We start from the raw sequence: 21,526 nt of genomic DNA, 5'->3' as shown, positions 1-21,526 counted from the left end.
CAATGAGTTGGTTTTGCCTTGGAAGAAGGAGCAGAAAAGCACAACCTATGTGTAGCTTGACAAAGTAGAAAGCGAAGCATATGGATATGTAATAAGAAAGTAGGGCTGCGGCCATGCACATATTTTGCTACAAATTGTACCTAGTAGGTTTGTTTAATAACACATCTTAATAATATTGTTTAGTTGATCTAAGAGTGTATACTGTATACATTCTCCTTAAGCCCTTTCAACAGACACTAAAACCAGCAGCACTGGGGAACAAAAGAAAGATATTTTGCTACAAATATAATTATCCACTAGAGGGTACCCTGACAATTGCTTCAGCATTATTAATTCCTTCACACTTGAAAGGGAATCTACTATCAATAAGACAGTATCAGTGCAGCAGTTCACTAATGAGACAAATGAGTGTGAGTACCACTGTCCAGATTAATGCTCTCTGTAAATGCTAAATGATGATGCTGCAATCTGAATAATTATCTGTTCTGTCCAAGGAGAGGACAGTGTTGGGGCCCCTCAGCTCTTCACAGATTTTGTGCAACGATGGAATTGTGTTTAAATAAAAAATCAAAGCAATTTTTGCAGTGTCTGAGTCTGCAAACGCAGTAGAGACCGTTTTGCTTAGCAAAGTGAACAGCTCTACTCCTTTGGAAAAATTAACCTCTAGGATTTTCCTTCACGTATAACTGTCATGCTATAAATCACTGACAACCCATCGGTCCACCTCTGTGTTAACTGATTACGGATATTGGTATGATGCAGCCTGAGTGCAGCATGAAAATGTTGGCATCGCTTTAAAACTCTGCATGATTTTTTCTCCCTCCATATCAACAACATAAATATTATGTACTAAACATAATTTTCACTGCTCCTCCAAGCTCATTTTAGATTCACGTCTTCTGATAGCAGTATTTTTCCTTCAAATTGAATGTCTGTTTTTGAAATTTATATTTTACCACCCTTGTCAAATGTGAACTCCTAGCAGTTAGTTTGGATTCCCATGCTCTGATAAGCCAACAGTTTTGGCAGGCTGTGCTTTCAGTCTTGAGCTGGATTAAATTTGTTCACATTCTACCTGTGTTCCAAAATTGTAAAATGATACAAATGAAAGAAGAAAACTCAACACAAGGAATGAGCAGAGTGGCTTACAGTGTAGTTCCACCTTAGCAGTCTAATTTGAGAAAAAACCCTCTATATGTTTATTATGTCTTCCCATTCACATGGCATATCCCAAAATAATTGTTAAAAAAATATTTCTTACCTTTTATAGATGTTTCTTTGGTGAAGGACGTTGTGCAGATTGAAGGCTACTCTGAGCAGTTTAAAAAGTGAAAGTAGAGGGACAAGCTGAGAGACAGACTGAGCTTCCCCTCATTAACATACAATAATTATAAGAACAGACAGCGTTCAAATCTGGTTTACAACTGATAGGGAAATCTGTAGAGACAGGGTTAATTACGTTAAACATAACTTACCACCGTCCCCTCTTAAAGTAGCATTAAGGTCTGGGCATTTTTTACCTTAATGCATTCTCTGCATTAGGGTAAAAACGGTCAGGCACCTTTTTTCTACCCCAGTCTCATACACACTTACCTGTCAGCTGCGCTCGTCCCCGCTGCCGGTCCGAAGAGATCCTCCGTTCCCCGAACTTCCGGCTGGCGGCGAGGATACTGATGGCACAGGAGCCATATGCTCCTTCTGCCATCAATCAAAGAGGGAAGGGGGGTGGCCTGCCACAGGGCTGTGTGTGTCTATGGACGCACACAGCCACTGCGGAAACCAGCGGGGACGAGCGCGCACGGATGCCTCCATTAGAACGATGGTGGCACCCGTGCAGGGGGCGGGGGGAGGTGCGCTGCAGAGAGCCACTAGAAAACGAGGAATTAGGCACTTTTAAGGTATATAAGCAACAGCCTCCAGCAAAGGATGGTCTCCTTAAAGGAGGAATTTAAAAAAAAGTTATGCTTTAATATTACTTTAACATTACATAAGAGGGAAGCTAGGTACGATTTTTTAAGCACATAAAAAGCACTTAAAAATGTAAACAACAATGTTTTAAATGTTGCTATGTTGATATGTGAATGGAAACATGCATCAAATATACAAGTGTTGTCCCAATATGGTTACACTTTAAGCAAAACTGGTTTACTAAAATTACTAATTACGTGAGCTAAATTTGCTTGAACACAAATCTACACTTTTTTCTTTATTTTGAGTGTGAGTTTATTTGGCTAGTCAATTTATTTGTATTTAGTTTTTAGGGTTTGTGTGTATTATATTGTTATTTGTGCAGCATTGCTTCATAAATGTAATTTTACTTTTTTAATTTGCTATCTGTTTTTTCTTTCTGTGAAAACAATGGATATAATATTCTCAATACATTTACAGAGTATTTCACTCACCAAAACAACTTAATTTGTCCTCTGCATTTTCTCAAAACATCCCAGTTTCCACCAAATTTTCGGGAAGGGTTAAACTCATCACTAAATATGTTAAATAGAACAATATTAAACAATGCAACTGCCATGGAGCCCGGCAGCACAAAGGTCGAATGTTTTCTGACTATATAGCATATGATAAATAATTTACAGTAGTATCTTATTATATAATAATATAAACTGCCAACATACCATTATCATATCAGAAGTATTTAGTATGCTTTGTATTTGGTATATATAGTTCAGAATGGTACAGACTGCAATTGCAACCTTTCGAAGTTGCAGGGGAGAAGTGGCTCACATCATGTCTTAGTGGTTTGAACTGTGGCCTTTTAATGTTGGGGCCCAAGCACACTATCCATGTGGAGTTAATACATTCTTCCTGAGTTGCTATAAGTTATTTTTGGGTGCTTTCGTTTCCCATAACCATAATCCGAAAAACATACCAGCATGTTAAATAAATCCTATTTAAATCCTATACTTCTCAAACTGCTCTTATGTTATATATTTGAAACTGGTAAAAGCAGAGTTAGTTCAGTAATATTGAGCAGGTATGGCACATGTGCCTTCGTCTATGTCATATTGCCTGCATTCTGTATATTCCTGTCTCAGTGTTAGGTTCTCTAGAGCCACCCATATCTCTCCCACCCATTCCTCTTATCAGTACCTTGAACTACATTGCAATTTTAAAATCATCAAAGCCACTCCTTCTTCCCACCCATCACTTTACTGCCCCCACCACTTTCACTGTCATCTCCCACCCATGGTGTTATTCTTCTTGCTGTTCCTACCACACAGTCCCAACCTGAAGACAGGGGGTCAGCACAGGTAATAAGTGACCTTAGCCCTGCCCCTGCTCCTCATATTGACTGACATGAGGTATGAGTGGGAACAATGCTTCTCTTGGTTTGTCCTGTTATTGTTATAACTTTAGCCAAATTACAGATTTATTGTACCCACATCAGCACCTCCTCTATTTAAATCACTGACTTGGTGGATGGGGAATTATTCACACGTGCAACCATTGTGTTTTTGATCTTGTGTTTATGTCCTTGCCACAACCTCTCCCTCTTTGTACTGACCTGAATAAGAAAACTTCTTTCGAAAATGGCTGTAGCTTAAATGCCCCTACCAACAGCATGTTCACCAAGCACTAATGGCAGAAAGCTGGAAATGGAACAGTGCAAGGAAAAAGTTGAAAGAAGAGAAGAGGCACAATATGAGAGAGTGTGCTGGAGGTAAACAAAAGGAGCAGTATAATTAGGGTGCTGGAGGTGGAGGATAAAAGCGGCATTGGAAGGATGCTGAAAGTGGAGAAGAGGAATATTGCAGGAGGAAATTAGGATTAAATATACAGGAGTATAAGGGTGGTGGAGGATAGAAGTAGTATTGGTGGGGGTGCTGTAAGTAAAGATAAGTTCAGTTGCAAAAGGGAAGCAGGTCCAAAAGGAGAGACGTAGAACAGAGGGATGCTGGAGGTAAAGGAAAGGAGCAGTACATGAGAATGCTGGCAGAGAGGCAGAGGAGCAGTATAACATAAATGCTGGAAGTTGACTAGAGGGGTACTTGGAGAAAAAAGCAGGGGAAAGGATGAGGCGTAGCACAGAAATAAATGCAAATCGGACAGGCGCTGCTGAGAGAAGGACGAGAGGTACACTACGGGATAGGCGGTGTTGGAGGTTGGGGGGTGCAGAAGAGGGAGATGCTGAAGAGCAAGGAGAAGTGTAGTGTAGGGTAAGAAGCTGTAAAGGAAGGACAGGTGCAGTACAAGATGGGCTACTGGAGGGGGATACACAAGTAAGACTTTTTATTACAGTACCATTCATCCTTCCAATATCCAAACAGACACTCTTTCTGTAGTTTATATATAAAGTTGGACTTTAGGTAGATATTTAAAACAGCAAAAAATGCAGTTCTATGTTCTATTAAAAGTAGTTAAATGCATTTTAAGTATTTGAATTTCATTTTGATATCAAACAGGCTGGGAAATAGGCTTGCAGCAGTATATGTGCTATGAGTCTAACATGGCTAATGGTGGAGAGAGCAGAATGATGACTTTGATGATCTTTTATTGTTCAAACAGCTGGCTAGTTCTATGTCCTAATCAACCGGAGGTCTAGGACTTACTGTGTTGTGTGGTAGGTATCTATGTATTTAGCTGCTTGCCTGACATTTAACTTTACATTCCATAGGGCCTTACAAAGTATATTTCCATTCCTCCAAAGAGCTAACAGTGTAATGTCCCTATGCCAGTCATACACAAATGCACATACCAGGGCCATGGATGGAAGCCTAACTCACTACTGTTTTTGAATTATGTGAGGGAATCAGAGCACCAAAAAAAAGACCTAGCAGAGGAAGAACACACAAGCTTAAATAACAATATTCTACTATGCATTTACTATCTGTTATCCTAACTAGAACCCCAATACCATATCTTCACATGACCATTCTTGAATTCTTGAGCTGCAAAACACTCACACAGTAAAGCTCTTAACATTTCTTCAAAGCTTCATCATGGAAAACAAAAAACTGAAGAATTTTTGCTTTCTGCCTGTAAAGGGAAATTACAGATGTGGTTGTACACTGACACACGGTGTGTGTTCTGTCCTGCACATCTGTTTGTGAAGTCCTCACATGGAAAGGAATAACTCAGGGGGTAATCATCCCTTTAAATTGGTGGGACCATAAAACTAGAGCACATGAGGCACACGAGTGGAGGAATACGCTTTTCATGGCTCTGAGCTTAACTTCATACTAAAAGAGAATCTGGCAGAGGAATTCACTGATAGTGATAGTATGCAGCTTTGTGTCCAGACATAAATCACCAATCTGCAGGTTTCCCAAGCTCTCATACAAGCTGGGCGGGCTTGAGTGTTATAGAGATCTTCACTGTAAACTGTCAGGAGCAAAGTTCTGAAAAGGCAGATCACAATCAGACATTACAAGGAAATTATTCAAGAAAAATATGCATAAAGCTAAACTCAAAAACACAGAATTCCATCATAATTATGTAAAACATTGTTGCAAACACCAGCAGATTAATCCATCTGAAGAGCTGTTTACATATAGTGCAAAGAGTTGCAGGGGTTGATTTACTAAAGGCAGAAAGGGTGTTCACTTTGCATGGGAATTTTGCACATGATCGGGTATGCTTTGCAAAATGGATTTGCAACACATTCACTAAGCTAAGGGAAAATTCCCCCAAATTGTGCAAATTCCCTTGCAAATTTAACAGCCTATTTGACTTTAGTAAATCAACCCCATGTGTCCACTCCTTGGTATGCTGCTCCTCTCCAACCTTCTTCCACAACATAAAGAGGCTTTCTAGTCTAGTAAGGTCTAGTAAGTCTAGTAAAGAGTAGAAAATTAGGTTAGGAGTATCACACTTGGAAATAAAATGGTTGTTCATCTGATGTGATAAGTGAGTTACCATAATGTAAACCACAGCAAATAGCACTTGAACTTGAAAGTACATCTCCATGCCTTTGGAGGGCCTGGTCACACAACATTTGTGAGCTGTGGCACTGCAGCTCTTTTCATTTTGACAGGGCATCCCAACTTATCTATGACATGTTGCTTGGACATTCTTTAAAACATTTTTCTTTCAATGAAATGCTCCCTGTGCTTCTATCTACAGTGTTCTTAGGAGACAGAGCTGAGTAACAGTCACCTCTCAGCACAAGTGTCTTCATACAGACTTCTATTATAGAGGAAGAGAGGGGATGCCCGACCAGGTCTGTTGCGGATTGGTGATTACTTACAGCACTGGGTCTAACTCTGCTGCCTATTGCACTCCACTGCCATATTTAGACACCATTTACAAGTGCTATACTAGAATTGTGGAGGCAAGACTACAAAAAGGAAGGCAGGCAGTACAATGTCTATCTATATATATAATTTTCTGTCTGACTACATATCTGTGTTTTTTTTTTACTTTACTATGCTTTTTTTATTGATAAGTATCCTTCAGTTTATGATTCCCTCCTTCAATCACAGCAGTAGTCGATTGCGAGAGATATGTTCAGATGAACTGCACATCCACAAAAATGTAAATTTCAAGCTCTCATCTTTTAAACTTTGCACTAAAATATATTTAACTGCTTCCTGTGCTTCTCTCCAGTGCTCTAAGCTGGAAGAGCTGAGTAACAGCCACACCCATCAGCACAAGTGTCTTCATACTGACTTGTATGGACAAAAGGTCTCTTACTGAGTGGTGTTTCGTAAGAGCACTGGGTCTAACTTTGGGATGTATTGCACTGCAACATTAATTTTAGACACCCTGCACAACTCTTATAGCAGGATTGTGGAGGAAAGACTGCAAAAATGGAGGTTGTCAGTACATTGTCTATCTGACTGCATACCTATTTCTGTGACTTCAACTTGCCTTTTTTCATTAAGAAGTTTCCTTCAGTTTGTGTTACTGATTCCCTCTTTCAATCACATTAGTAGTTGATTAAGAGATAAAGGTTCAGCTGATCTGCACATACACACACACACGTAGATTTGAAGCTCTTATCTCTTGAACTTTGCACTGAAATATCTTTATTAGAAAATCATACAATTTCAATACCTTTTAGGGAGGAGGGGGAAGCAACACCTTTTCTTTAAAGGAGAACTATGAGGTGAGTGCTTTTCACTCACCTCATAGTTCTAGCCAACCTGTGACAATGAGACTGTCACAGGTCGACTCAGTAGATCGGGAGGTGAGCAAACACATACCGGCGTTTGCTCACTCCTCGATCCTGTCACGGCTCTCTGCCGTGACAGGGGAGGGACTGGATTCCCCCCTCCCCGCTTCGATCCTCCAGCGCTGACTGGCGGAACGGATGGGGGAGGGGGCGGGTACAGCTGTCTCTGTCTCTAGATAGGAGCCAGCTGTCACTCACGCAGCTGGACCGATCCAGACATAATCGGGATCCGCTTCAGCTGCGGCGAATCAGTATACCGTGAGCTGTAGCTCGCGGTATACTGAGCTTAGGGTAACGGGAGGACGCTAGTTTGTGTCCTCCCATTACCCTTAGAAAAACTATGGGGAAAAGCCCTAACCCCATAATTCTCCTTTAAGGATTAAATAATATGATCAAAATCCTTGGTTCTCCACTGCTGGGTTATGACCGTGTTCAGTGGGTCGCCGCACGCCTTCCACTTTTCTAGGTGAGAGGCTCCTCTGCCTCTCCCTAGCGCAACACTGTCAGTTCTCTCACCAAGCGGCCATTCAAAATATGCTGCCCAGCGCCAAGTGTCAGCTTGTGGAAGGGTGGGCTGGGGGTATGGCTGTGAGGGAGCTCCATCCATACGTGCATCGCCTACAGTTTCCTCGTGTGCCCTGTAGAGGTGCCTGGACCAGAGTGATGTCACATTCTGGCTCCTGGCACCACTACAAGGCGCACAAGGAAGCTGTACAAGCAATGCACATATGGATGGCGCGCCATCACAACACAGCAGCCCATACTGAACCACAGGCTGAGGATCCACCTCAGTTCTCATAAGGTAAGAAGGCTGGGTGGATCTTAAAATAAATGTAAAAAAAAATAAACAATTTTGGAGTGTGTATGTGTGTGAATGTCTGTGAGTGTGTGAGATTGTGTCTGTGGTTGTGTGTATGTATGTATGAATGTTTTTGACGGCCCGTTCACTGTAGCACTGTACCATGCAATTGCACCTACCTTGCATTCTGGTGCGGGAGGTGTGTTGCGTTGCCATTCATTTGAATGGTACCCTAAATGCACCTCTCACCCACAGTTTGTACGCCCGCATCGGAACGTGCGATACCCTAATGCATTCCATTGTAGTGCACCTTGGTTCATGACTTAATGACCAAGGACAAATGAGGTTACACAAGTTAAGTACCACTGATCTAAATCTACAACATTTTCATTCTTGTATTTTAAGACCTGCACAGTCTCTCTGAGTGGCAATTTGACATAAACTTCAGAAAATGAACTGCAAAGTATTTACATAGTATTATTATTATACAGGATTTATATAGCACCACCATTTCGTCCAGAGCTTCACGGAACGAAGGGAGATAGAACAGTTACAATACAAATACAGGAGGGATAGGAGGGCCCTGCTCGTGAGAGTTTACAATTCAGTAGGAGGGGCAAACGATACAAAAGGTACTAATTGTGAGGGATGAGCTGATGAAGTAAAAGTACACTTATTATGTGAAGGTGTAATTTCGTGAATTTGGACATACAGATTCATCTGAATGTCTGGATTCCAGTGAGGCTGAATGCAAATGAATCTGAATGTTCTTTTAATTAAATTTTGGACACATGACTGTTTTCTGACTAGTCAAAAAACCCTGTTCTAAACGAAAATGAAATTCTGAAAGATCCGAATTTGAATAATGAAATGCCATTCAGATCGGAAACCCGAAAGAATGAAACATGCCAAACTAAACAATTTTATTGCTGGCTTACATGTCTACTAACTCATGATAAGTCAAACAACATGATTCAACAAATATGTAGGATTAGTATCTTGTTCAGCTGGTTATATTGCAATGTAGGTAATTACCTCAAATATGTTTTATATAAATATGTTTATTTATGAAATAGTGACATTTATCATTTTCAATGCATATGTAGGTGGCTGGATGTTTGGAAAACTTATCAGGCACTAATTTCTTTATGGAAACCAATTGTTGTATTTGAAAAACTTTTAAAATACATTCTTTGTTGTATATAAACAAATCATTAGCGCCTTGGCTTGTACTGCCGCAGACTGCCTTGGTTTGGATTGAATCTTATAACTATGTATGAAATACCCCCAGCATTCAAGGGTGGTCAATATTCACTCAGGAATGAAATGTATGTGTATGAAGGTTGCATTGGTGTTTGTAAAACCAATTTTTTTTTAACTTTCATGGTCCAGATTCTTTGTACAAGTGTCTAGCATTTAAATCAGTTCTGTGGATGGTCAAAGAAGATACAGATTAAGCCACCTATGCCAGGCACCAAAATTTGTTTGATAGCCTGGGTTTGCACAAATATGGGATCACTCACATTCCTATTGTGAATTTTAGAGAAACAAGATATTGTATCTTGAACCCAATAGGTTTGTCCCTATGCAAAACACCGTCTGGAATTTTTGGAGAGAATATAAGTAATAATTTAATGACCACAAACATTGAAATGTTGTATTCTCACAAGCATATTTTCTATCCCACCTATTTGACATTTGAATGGATATTGTCTGGATGTAGGCATAAATCTTATCCTGTGCATAGAATAAGTATTGTCACAATAGACACTAGATCAGCCTATTTTTTTATACAGGCACATTTTTAACCATATGATCAACATGTTATCCAATTTGTATCTTGCAGAGTTTGTGTGAAGGATTATTTATTGCATATAATTTATTAAACAAACAGAAGTGACATAATTATTTACATTTTTATGAGCACATCTGCCCATCTATGTCCACCTTAGGAAATACCCATGTGGGCAAATTGTGGGCATTTTTTATTTTTATTATATGAACCCAATAACCTTTATCTAGCAGCTGTTCATTGTATACATCTTTTTAGGTCTTTTTCTTGATGGACAAACCAGTTAACACATAGTGAGCAACACAAACATGAAATTATATAATTTATAAGCCGAGGGGGGCACTTTTCAGCCAAAAAAATGGGCTGAAAATCTCGGCTTATACTCGAGTATATACGGTATGTTTTATTAGGATGCGACATGCAGAGTTACTCTGTGCATTACAACAACATTTTAAAAGGACTAAAAATCTAAAAGAAGAAGTTAAAAAAAAAGGAATTAAGCATCTCTTTGGAAATCAAAAGATAAGTAATCTTGGGTGATATGCATGGATACCCATGGGTTTGAGCAAGATGTAATAAAGATAGTACTTATCAAGGTGGCAATAAAACAACTGGGAAAACGCCGTCATGCATCACAAGGCAGATCAGTTTAGAAGACAACTAATGAAGGCATAGAGAAAAAGCACTGAAAAGGGAACATTGATAGAGGAAAGTAGCTTTAGGTTTATACTACATTTTTTTGCTGTGCAGCTCCATATATAATTATGTCTCAGCAGTGTGGTGATTCAAGGAAAAGTGCATAGAGGAGGAAAGATATGCCTGATTATGGCCATCCTTTGCTTCTGAGATTCTTCAGAATTCATTGTCAGGTGCATTTGACATGCAGATGATCTCCTTCTGAACTGCATTTGACCTGCTTCAAACATGTGTTGCATTCCTATAGATTTTTAATGCAAACAAATTCCTGTCGACACAGGCACTTGGCCTGCTGCCCTAACTGCCCATGTATGGGTAGTTTTAGCAAAATGATTAGAACATAATTAAAGTGTTTATTCTGTCTAATTCTCTTTATTTCGCTAAGTCTACACTGGCTCCAAAAGGAGTGGCAAATGACTGTCATGCACCCCCTGAATTTTGGGTAAAAAAGGTGACTGAATTGACTGAGCATAGCTTTCCATCAATGTTAATGTTGCCTGCAGTGTGCAACATGAACTGTTCACTACAAGAGCTTGGGGTCTGCTAGGGAAGCAATAGCAGTGTCTTATTGGATTGTTGAGATCACTGATAATGCCATAAATTAATTAAGAAGCTTTGGTAAACAGTTCCCCTTAATATGCTTACCTGTGGTGCTGTTGTTATTGTCTTATACTACATACATGTAATGACCTCTACTAATAACCTTACTCTCCCTACATTATCTACCTGAAATAAACAGTAGTGAATGTAAATAAGTTTCTTTTTTATATACACAAACACAGTACACTACACCCATTGCTCAGTTTTTGTGATGTCCCATCTATTTATGTGTCAAATGACACAAACTAATAACTTGTGAAAATCTGTGTATAATGGTATGGTGTTGCTGGATTTTGCTCATTTTTTAAATATTTTTCCTATTGAGCCACAACTCAAGAAATTGCTTGGACAAGCTTGTTCTGATTCCTACACTTTCTGTTGTAAAAGATTAGAAACCTGGTTATGTTTTGTTTTGTTTCTCTTACGAAGACTCTCCCAAACCAGATAACAAGTTGTAGATCATTTTTAATGAGCTTCTCTAATGGAAAACAAAAGGGAGGAGGAAAGTAATTTATGTGATCGTTTATCTAGCTTTCCAATTAACAGAAGTGGTGATTAGAGGCAGGTATAGTAAAAGAGATAACCATAGCCTGTGTCCTAAAAACCTTGCCAAACCAAAGTGCCTACACATGGTTCTGCTAAAGGCAATCATCCCTTTAATTCCAGTAAGGTGCATCGGAAAAGGAGGAAGTTAATAATGAAAACCATTATAATTTTATTAATGGTGAGAAACCTGTAACAGAAGGGAACCATAGCACAGGGAAGGGTTGGTGAATGAGTATATTTATTCAAGGTACATTTAGTATACAAAGCACCTATAAAGCTGTTTAATTGATCCCAATACCTCATTTGCAATATAATTTCACTTCTTTTTTTCTGGAGAATGAAAAAGGATTTTTGTATGTACTGGAGTATTGGAGTTCAATAAGGGACATTCAGTTATTCTGAGGAAAATGGTTTATACTGCCAAGTACACAAGGATTTGGACACTGGCCAACAAAAGAGCCATCAACCAGCTATAACCCCTCCCACTCTCAGCATAGTTTTTAGTTTAGCTGAAAAGCAGTATTAAGAGTGAATCAGCACAGTGGGGTAGGACCTGCAGTCTAAGTGACAGGTGGGCAACAGCACACGAAACACTAACAGACCCACCTAACAATAAGAATAAAACTGGGGACTGCCTCTAGCTAAAAGAGCTGCCTGAAGGACCTTACAGCCAAAGCTGGTCCACCTGGTAAATGTTAGATAACATCTGAACAAAGGACCAGGTGGTAGCCAAATCTGGAAAACAGTGCCTAATGCTTGAAAGTCCAAGTAGCATTCCCAAATCTAGAAGACGGCACCTTGACATGAAAAGGTGGGATCTGTTCATTAAAACCATGAGACTAAACAATAATTTCTCTGAGCTAACACAAAATCGTGGAACCAGAAGTTGGTTCCATCAAGTATGGCAAAAAATGATACAGCCACTCTAATGGAAGAAGTGGCTGAAAGGTAAACCCTTACTGCACAAGTTACATTCAGGCATTCTTACCACAAAGTATTTCCTGGGTGAACATGTCTTACCTTGCACCATGCGAAATAAGCCTTTCATGTGTGACGGTAGACTGTAGACCATGTGAGAGGTATACTTCCTAGCATTTAATAGTGTTGAAATTACCAAACTAGAGAGACCACTCTCTCAGAACCTGAGCTTCAACAGCCATATCATTAAAACTAGTGAAACATGGTGGTAAACCAGTCCTTGGCATAGGAGATGCAGGAGATCTGGAAGAGCCCACAATGTGTCTACCAAAAGTTGAATCCAGCTAGAGTACCACATCTGACTGGGCTAATTGGGTACTATAATACCCGCAATCTTGATCCTTCAGAGTAAACAAGGAAAGAGTATCAGAGGATGAAAGGCATAGATCAGGTTATACTGATTTCATGAAGCCACCAGAGAATCTGCTACTTCTGCTAGAGGATATCTGCACCTGGAGACAAACCTGTTCAGTTTGTTGTGGAATCTGGAAACCAAAAGGTCCACATCTGGTGTTCTCCACCTGTGACACAAGTCCTGTAAGACTTCTAGGTGTAAGAAGCATTCCCTGGAATCCAGTTGCAGCTGGCTGAGGTAGTGGTAGGCTGCATGAAAACATTATAAAAACACTTAAAAACATGCATGCATCCCTAAAAAACAACTCAGAAAATCTGCCATAAATAGACCAGCAATTGCAGGTGCTCAAATGGACACCTGAGCTGGATGACCTGGGTCATTTATCAAAAATATAAACGCAACATTTGGTAAAACCCCTAAGAAGCCCTTACACCTGCAGTAGTGTTACATGCATCAACCCTTTAATGCATATTAAATAATTACTATAGCAAGTAAGCCAGACTCTTGTTGCAAATGGCCATAGCTTTGTCAGGAATGTAACTCTGCAGAAATTATTATTTCACACTGGTGTCATCCTTGACTCAGACCTCACCTTTCTTCCCCATATCCAATCACTATCCAAATCCGCCTTCACCTTCATAACATCTCCAAAATACGCCCCTTCCTCACCAATGAAACTGCAAAAGTACTCATCCACTCCCTTGTTATATCTCGTCTTGACTATTGCAACTCCCTTCTCATTGACCTACCTCTACACAGGCTATCAACCTTCAGTTTATCATGAATGCAGGTGCTACACTCATTCACCTAACCAACCGCTCAGTGTCTGCAACCCCTCTTTGTCGATCCCTGCACTGGCTTCCAATAGCCCGAAGGATAACATTCAAAATATTAACGACTTACAAAGCCATCCACAACTCTGCCCCCGGGCTATATCTCAAACCTTGTCGCAAAGTATCACCCTAACCGTCCCCTCCACTCTTCCAAATACCTCCTGCTTTCCAGCTCCCTTATCAATTCCTCCCATGCTCGCCTACAGGACTTCTCTAGATTCTCTCCCGTCCTCTGGAACTCTTTACCCCAACCTGTCCGACTATCTCCCACTCTGACTACCTTTAGGCGATCCCTTAAGACTCATCTTTTCAGGTAAGCCTATCCTACCTCAAACTAACCACTCAACCATCACGTTCTCAAACAATTCATCCCCACACAGCTGCCTCCTTATGTATCACTTGCCCCTCCCTTTTAGATTGTAGGCCCCCACGGGCAGGGCCCACCTTACCATCTTGTCTTGAATTGTACTGTGATTGTTATCTCTTCCTTATATTGTAAATAGCTGCACAAACTATATAAATATAATTATAAATAATAATAATTGTAGATAAACTACATACTCATGCATACGCATACCCATACACATACAAATACTCCCCCTCTAATTCAAATTATGTAAATGTTAAATAGGCAATATATCACAATAATATATGGAGAGGGATAGGCAGAGAGATGCTCAGTCTCATAGCACATGACAATATACAGTATACATGTCACAGTTAAATAAAATGAAAGCATCTCCTAAATAAATTGCAATAGGGCATTCAACATGAAACATAAGATACCCTGTTTCCCCCGAAAATAAGACCTTCATATTGTCACACATGGACTGACCACCACAGAGTCCAGACCTTAATCCCTTAATCCCATTTTGGGAATTGCTAAAATATAATACCTACCCCGAAAATAAGACCTAGTTGTGACCATTCCCAGGGCCGGTGGTGGCATAGGGGGAACTTGAAGAACTGCCAGAGAGGCAGGAGAGAATCAGTGGTGCCAACAAAGCCAGCTCTAGAGGATGCGAGGCGGCAGCGGAGGGAGCAGAGCCGCATAAGCCGATGCTTCCTCTATAGCCCCGTCTCCTGTCACAGGCTGAGTGATAGAAATGCACTCTGCCTGTGAGGAATGATAGTGAAAGCGCGCTTCGCTCATTCTGGCCAGCGATTGGTTAGCAAATTGCTCTTGGAAAGGTACAGCACCCCTGATCGCCCTGATCACCATATTTTTGTACATGAATAAGTGTGGATTGTTGTACATAAAAAAAAATAAGACCTACCCCGAAAATAAGACATAGTGTGTTTTTTTGAGCCAAAAAAATAAATAAGACAGTGTCTTATTTTTGGGGAAACACGGTAGGTAAAGTAAATCTCTGAACTCATAGACCTGCATGTGGGAGTAAGAAAAGGCTGGCATCTGACTAGGATAAACTCCATGTGTAGTACAATAGTATAAAACCATGAACAAATACAAAAATACAAATATAGTCTAGGTTTGGAAAATAGGAGACTTATCATTCACTAGGGGGTGCAGTGTTCTAGTGAAAACACTAGCAACTCAACATGGACAAGTGTGTGCACGCTAGTAACACTGAGCCCAATAATCACAAAATCATTATTATACATTAAAAATTATTAAAATGGTTAAAATGTAACAGTTATTGGCATTTAAGGTATGATCTGGGTGTGCACATAGCAACCAACTACAAAATAACCCCATTCTATTCCCCTTTTACACAAGCTGCGTGTGCGAATGTGCAAAAAGCATGTGTTGCACTTCCAGTGTCATTATTTGTTAATTGCACCCTAAATACAGCAAGCAAGGTGTGTATCTTGATGTGTTAAAGTGCGATCAAAAAAATATGCAAAGCTCACAGCTCAAACTGCTGTGATGGTCATGTGTAGGGCAGAACATCGAAATCTAACACTGCAAAACACATGGCTAGTGTGAATGGGGGCTTATAAAAACAGTCTTTTTACTACCAAATGTATTAATTCATATCAGTGGCATAGCTACCTCCATAGCGACCCACGCAGTCGCTATGGGGCCCAGGGCAGAGGGGGGCCCGGTCAGGAGGCTGGGGCCCCACAGCAGTGGTGGAGGTGGCCGGGGCCCAGCAGCAGTGGTCCTGATGGAGGAGGCCGCGGGCCAGCAGTGCCGGTCTGGTGTGGTGGCAGAGGTGGAGGAGGCCGGTGCCTGGCAGCAGCAATAGAGGAGGAGGACACCAGGGCCCAGCAGCAGGCGGCTCGGGGCAGACAGGTAAGAGGAGCGCAGTGTGCAGGGAAAGGAACTCAACTAGTCCACCTGAGACCCTGCAGAGCCCACAATAGAGTTTATGGTGGACTCTGCAGGGTCACTCTCAGGTGGGCTCTGCAGGGTCTCAGTTATGTGCGGGGTCCCAAGTGGGCTCTGCAGGGTCTCAGGTGGGCAGTGCATGGTCTATGGTGTGCTCTGCAGGGTCTCAGGTGGGGTCTATGGTAGACTCTGCATGGTCACTCTCAGGTGGGCTGTGTGGGGTCTCAGGTGGGCTGTGCAGGGTCTCTAGTATGTGCGGGATCTCAGATGGATGCTGTGGGGTCTATGTTCAGCTGTGCAGGGTCTCAGGTGGGCTTTGCAGGGTCAGTCTCAGGTAAGCTGTGTGGGGTCTCGGTGGGCTGCACAGGGTCTCTGGTATGTGCGGGGTCTCAGGTGGGCTCTGCAGGATCTTAGGTGGGCACTGTGGGGTCTATGGTGGGTTACGCCCCTAATTCATATAATTAATATAGTTCCTCCCTATGGGTTTCCATATCTTTATTTTTTTTTAATTCTAGTGTTATATATGCTGGGGTCATTAAAGTCTTTCAGAGTTCCCAGCCTTCAATGCTTCTTTCTTGAACCTGCTGTAGGCTGTGCATGAGTTAAATTTGGATGGCATAATGGTTCCCACATTCGGAGTTACATTCTCTGTACACACCATGACCTTTTGTATACAGACCACAGAATAATAAAACTCGAAAAAAGTTAGCAGGGCTAAAAGAACACAGCAATGATACACTAAATTCACACACTAGATTTTTGTTACATTCGGGATACTGGTTGAAACATCAAAAATATTTTGAAAGATGCTAAACCAATTAGGCAGGTGGCTTTTAGGCTAATAAAGGTGGGGCAATTATAGATCAAGGTGGGGGGTTAGAGTGTTTTCTGGGGATGTATTGGCGAAATATTAATAATTCTGTTTTTCTTTTGTTTTTTTTCTCATTAGCTTTATATTAGTATAGTATTATTAAAGCTGTACTATGCAGTATACAATTTACAGCTGCTCTTATGCATTTGAAATATTAGACTAGTTGCTATATAGTTGGTTTTCCTGTGCAAATAATATACATTATTAAATGAGAAAGATGAAAAAGTCTCAATATTTAATCAAATGTGAGCACTTGGTTTGTCCACTGGATATGCATGTTGGCTCCTCACACATCTGTAGACAGGCAGAAATGTTGGACAGTTCTTGAGTGCATTAACAAGTACCTCTTTTGTTCAAATGTGCTCATTGTTGCCATATGGTTCACCTCTAAAATTGTTTCACAAGATTGTTTCACACGACATTCAGATCTGTTGCATCACTTGTAAAAAGCAGACACTATATAGCCACCCTTATCATTTCCTTGAGCTGAAAATCACTGCATACCATGGCCAGGTAACATTATTGAAGACAACAATGGTTATAGGTATCCTGAGGCTATAGAATAGCCACAACAGCACTATAGAGAGGACCTGTGGAAAGGGGCCTCTGGGAAAGAATGTTATTAGCAATGATGGACATTATCTGATCAGATAGCACTCAACTCATTAGTTTTTATCAACATTATAAATAAATGAAGAGTTAATTACAAACAGAGGGTTTTGTTAAATTACTCATTGTGTTGCTGCTCATGTCAGGTTAACCTTCTTTTTCATCTAACGTTTTACAAATATACAGTAACTGCTTAGAAAAACATATATGCTAAACTAAAGCATTTAGTTTATTTTACTCATTTGTTGTTTTCTTGTCTATCATTTTCCCACCACACTTAGAGGAAAAGTGATTTTACAGCTGAGAAGAGATACTCATGTGATAGTGTCAACTAGTGCTGATAGGATGGTGATTGAGCACTGGAAATGTGTTATGAGCCTTTACAAGCAGTTTTATTCAATAAAGCACAGTAGAGAGCAATAGGAGTATGTGAAATGCAGAAGGCCAAAGCAAACAGATTTCAAAACAGTTCTTTTGCTCAATACTTAGTTATTTGCACTAAATACTGAATAGGCTTGATCGTTGTTAAAATAATTCTGTCACAAGCCACAGCATTTCAGAATAGGCATATGATAAAAGCAACATAAACAGCTGTTGCCGACAGTGAAAACTGCATCAAAATGGTCAGCAGATTGATAGATATAGACAGGCAAAGTTAGACCCCTTTCACACGGGCTGATCAGGAGAGGATCCATGCACGGATTCTCTCTTGATTACTGGAGTACGGAGCAGATCTCATTGCTGTAACATCCATGTCCCTACAGGAAAACGGAAACTGCCGGACCCCATGTCGGTCTATGGGGAATCTAATGTAAATGAACATGTGTCCATTTACATCAGATTACCGCCAGTCTGGCAAAACGGATCTCGGATTCATCTGCTCCTCTGGATCCGGCCGGAGGCAGGGGTAACTGGGTGTACACAGACGTCCATAGACTTGCATTGGGCATCGGATCGGGTACGCCTGAACGAGTGACAGGCGGACCCAATCGGACTGTCCTTGTGAAGGCAGCCTTATTTATAAATATAGACCCTGCCACTAAAAGTTGACTTTGGCTCTGCCCCTTCTGCATCCTGAACCTCTCTACTATTCCTTAATATCACGATAGACCTTGCTGGCCAATGGGAAGACTTGGGAGGGCAATTTTTACAGCTGACTATATCTCTGGATGTACTGATCATTTCAGCATTCATAACCTCTGAAAACAATAGGCTCAGAAAGATTAAGGAAAAAGTAAGCTAAACCCATCCCCTCCTGGATCATACCAGGCCAAATGCTCTCAACATTGGGAGGGTACCTCCACACTCTTACAAGGCATTTTGTCCCCATGTTGATGGAGACATGGGTCTCATCCACACATCCTGTGCCCCAAAAGATATGTGAGGGTCTGCAGGGAAGGAGGACTTATCAGAATCTGGAAGGCCCCTTTGAAACAAAGGTACTTAGTGCCCTTTGTTACCGATACACACAAAAATGAAAAACTAAATAAAAACACCAACACCATGAAAATATTTGGGTCAATTATTTCACCAAGCATCCTGGTTTGTTTCAAGTGCTTCCTGCTAGGTTCTGCACATGTCCAGTAAACGGAACTTTGCTCAGTTCACTCATCCCTTAAAGATTCCCAAATATCTGCAGTCCATGAGTCTGCCAAATCCTCAACATATCCTGGTTTAGGACTTTCCAAAGCAGGGACGAAGTGAGTAGTTATATGGATTCTGTAAAGTATTACACAGGTGCCTGTATTATCTAACATACAAGAAACACACACAGCAAACAAAAATACTACAGTCATCAACTGCACAACTGGTGACAAAAATGACTGCCACTCCCCAATAAAAGGGTGAAATGTGCAAATGAAAAGTCTTATCACTAGCTGATACTTTGATCTTATTATAATGTATCTCAGATTTTACTAGCCACCTAGCCAAGAAGGTTCCTTTTTGGGTGTAAAGGCTATAGATCAGATTTGAATCCAAGACAGAAGTAGAATTGATCTTTACATCCATTATAGACAATATGGAGAGCTTTACACAATCTTGTTAGTATAAGAAATACTGTCTTTTCACACTATATTCAACTTGATTCTAATTGTCATTGTCCCAAAGACCGAAAGAGTGAGAAGATGGGAAAGTGTCAAATCACTGAAAAATGTTAAATGATAAAATAATTTCTGGTTGAACTTCTGCATATTGGTTTCAGTGCAGAGATCTGACTGCTTACATCAGAGCTTATTCACACAGGTGTCTAGCTTCATGACAGATTCTGCTTAATAGGAAGCTCAGAGTCAATATTCTTCATAATCTCTGTCTATCTTCTATCCAACTTCCCTTTAAGCAGACTCATTTTCTAAACACTATTGAAGTTTAGTTAAAATAAAGATATTCATTACATAAATATAATTTTGCAAAAACACATTGTTAAGATGACGTCACATTTTACTCCATGAGAATGTTTATATTTTTGCACATCGCCTCGTTTGATCCTAGATAAAAATAACTGATAAGTTCAATTAACAGCGTGTACATTTACAGTAAAGGTCCCTAGAGCTGTGAGATGATTTAATTGTATATATTGGTTTATCCAAACTACAGTCACAGCTAATATCTCTTAAGGGTTTGTATCGAAGTAGGAATTTCAGCTTTCCAAGTCCACATACTGCCAGTGGCATGCAGGCTGTATAAAACAAGGAAAGATGGGCATTCATTGGTGGGCATTGATGAAATTTACCCAGTGGCATACCTGTCCTAATTGGCACCTGGGTGGAATATTTTTTAACACCTCCCAATCAAAATGACCATGAAATTAAAAGAATTCTAATAATGGGCAGAAAAGAAAAATAACAATAAAATTTTTTTGTATCTTAATGTCATATATTAAATATATTTTAAACTATTGAATAGACATTAGTGTACCATACATATATGCATGAAGGGGCCCCACTATAACTTTTAACTGGTTTGTTATTAGGATATAGTTATATTTATTGTTTAGAACTTGTGTATTTTTTAAAGTGTTTTGGTTTTTACAGAGAAAAGCCAGCAATATATTGTATACACTCTATACACAGTACTTAAGCAAATTTAGTAGGCCGCATTTTGAACAGGAGGAACAAATGTCAGCATTAATCCAAAAACTAACATTAGAGTGTTTTTATTAAACAGAACAAACAGAAATTATTGTGCTGATGCCATACCCAGTATTTAAATACGTTTACTTGGCCTCATTTTTTTTAACAGAGGAGACACCAGGCAGCTTTTAATAATAATAAAAAAAAACGACATTACAGTGTATTATTACTCCATAATTTTACTGTAATTTTCAGTGAAATTACTCCACACACAGTATGTAAACACTTTTACGAAGTTTAACAGGTAAAGACCAGGCAGGCTTTAATCAATAAATCACAATTAGAGGGCACTATTTTTGATTGCTTAAGCAGTGCAATAAGTTGCAAACACTAAACTCGCAAACTCAGCTGATAATGGTGTTAGGAGATTGTAATGGGGGCATATCAGCAGCGGTGGCAGGTGCTGGTAATGGTGACAGGCCAGTAGTGGTGGAAGGAGCTGGTAATGGTAGCCGGAGCTGGTAATGGTGGCAAAAGATAGTAATGGTGGCAGATCAGCAGGGGTGGGAGGAGCTGATAATGATGATGGGACAGCAATAGTAGAAGGAGCTGATAATGGTAGCAGGTCAGCAGCAGTGACGCGAATTAGTAATGTTGGAGGGCCAGCAGCGGTGGCAGGAGATGGTAATGGTATAAAGTATAATCATTTTTTGGGGGTCACAATCCAAGCATAAATTTAGTCATTAGCTTCAGGAGTTTTATACTCATTGCTGATCCAGGACGGAATCATTTTTTAAAAATAAGTCAGTCAACTACAGTATGTCGAGGGAAAGGCATTTTTAATAGACAAATTGACAGTAGTAAAAAAAAGATACACCAAGGCACTCTATTACACATACACCAGACAAAGGAAGACACAGGAAAACACCTAGACTTATCTGATAGAGCGCTCCA

Source organism: Nanorana parkeri, unplaced genomic scaffold, assembly GCF_000935625.1.
Source record: "Nanorana parkeri isolate BGI_ZX_2015 unplaced genomic scaffold, ASM93562v1 scaffold807, whole genome shotgun sequence".
Taxonomy (NCBI): Eukaryota; Metazoa; Chordata; class Amphibia; order Anura; family Dicroglossidae; genus Nanorana; species Nanorana parkeri.
This window is presented reverse-complemented; position numbering follows the sequence as displayed.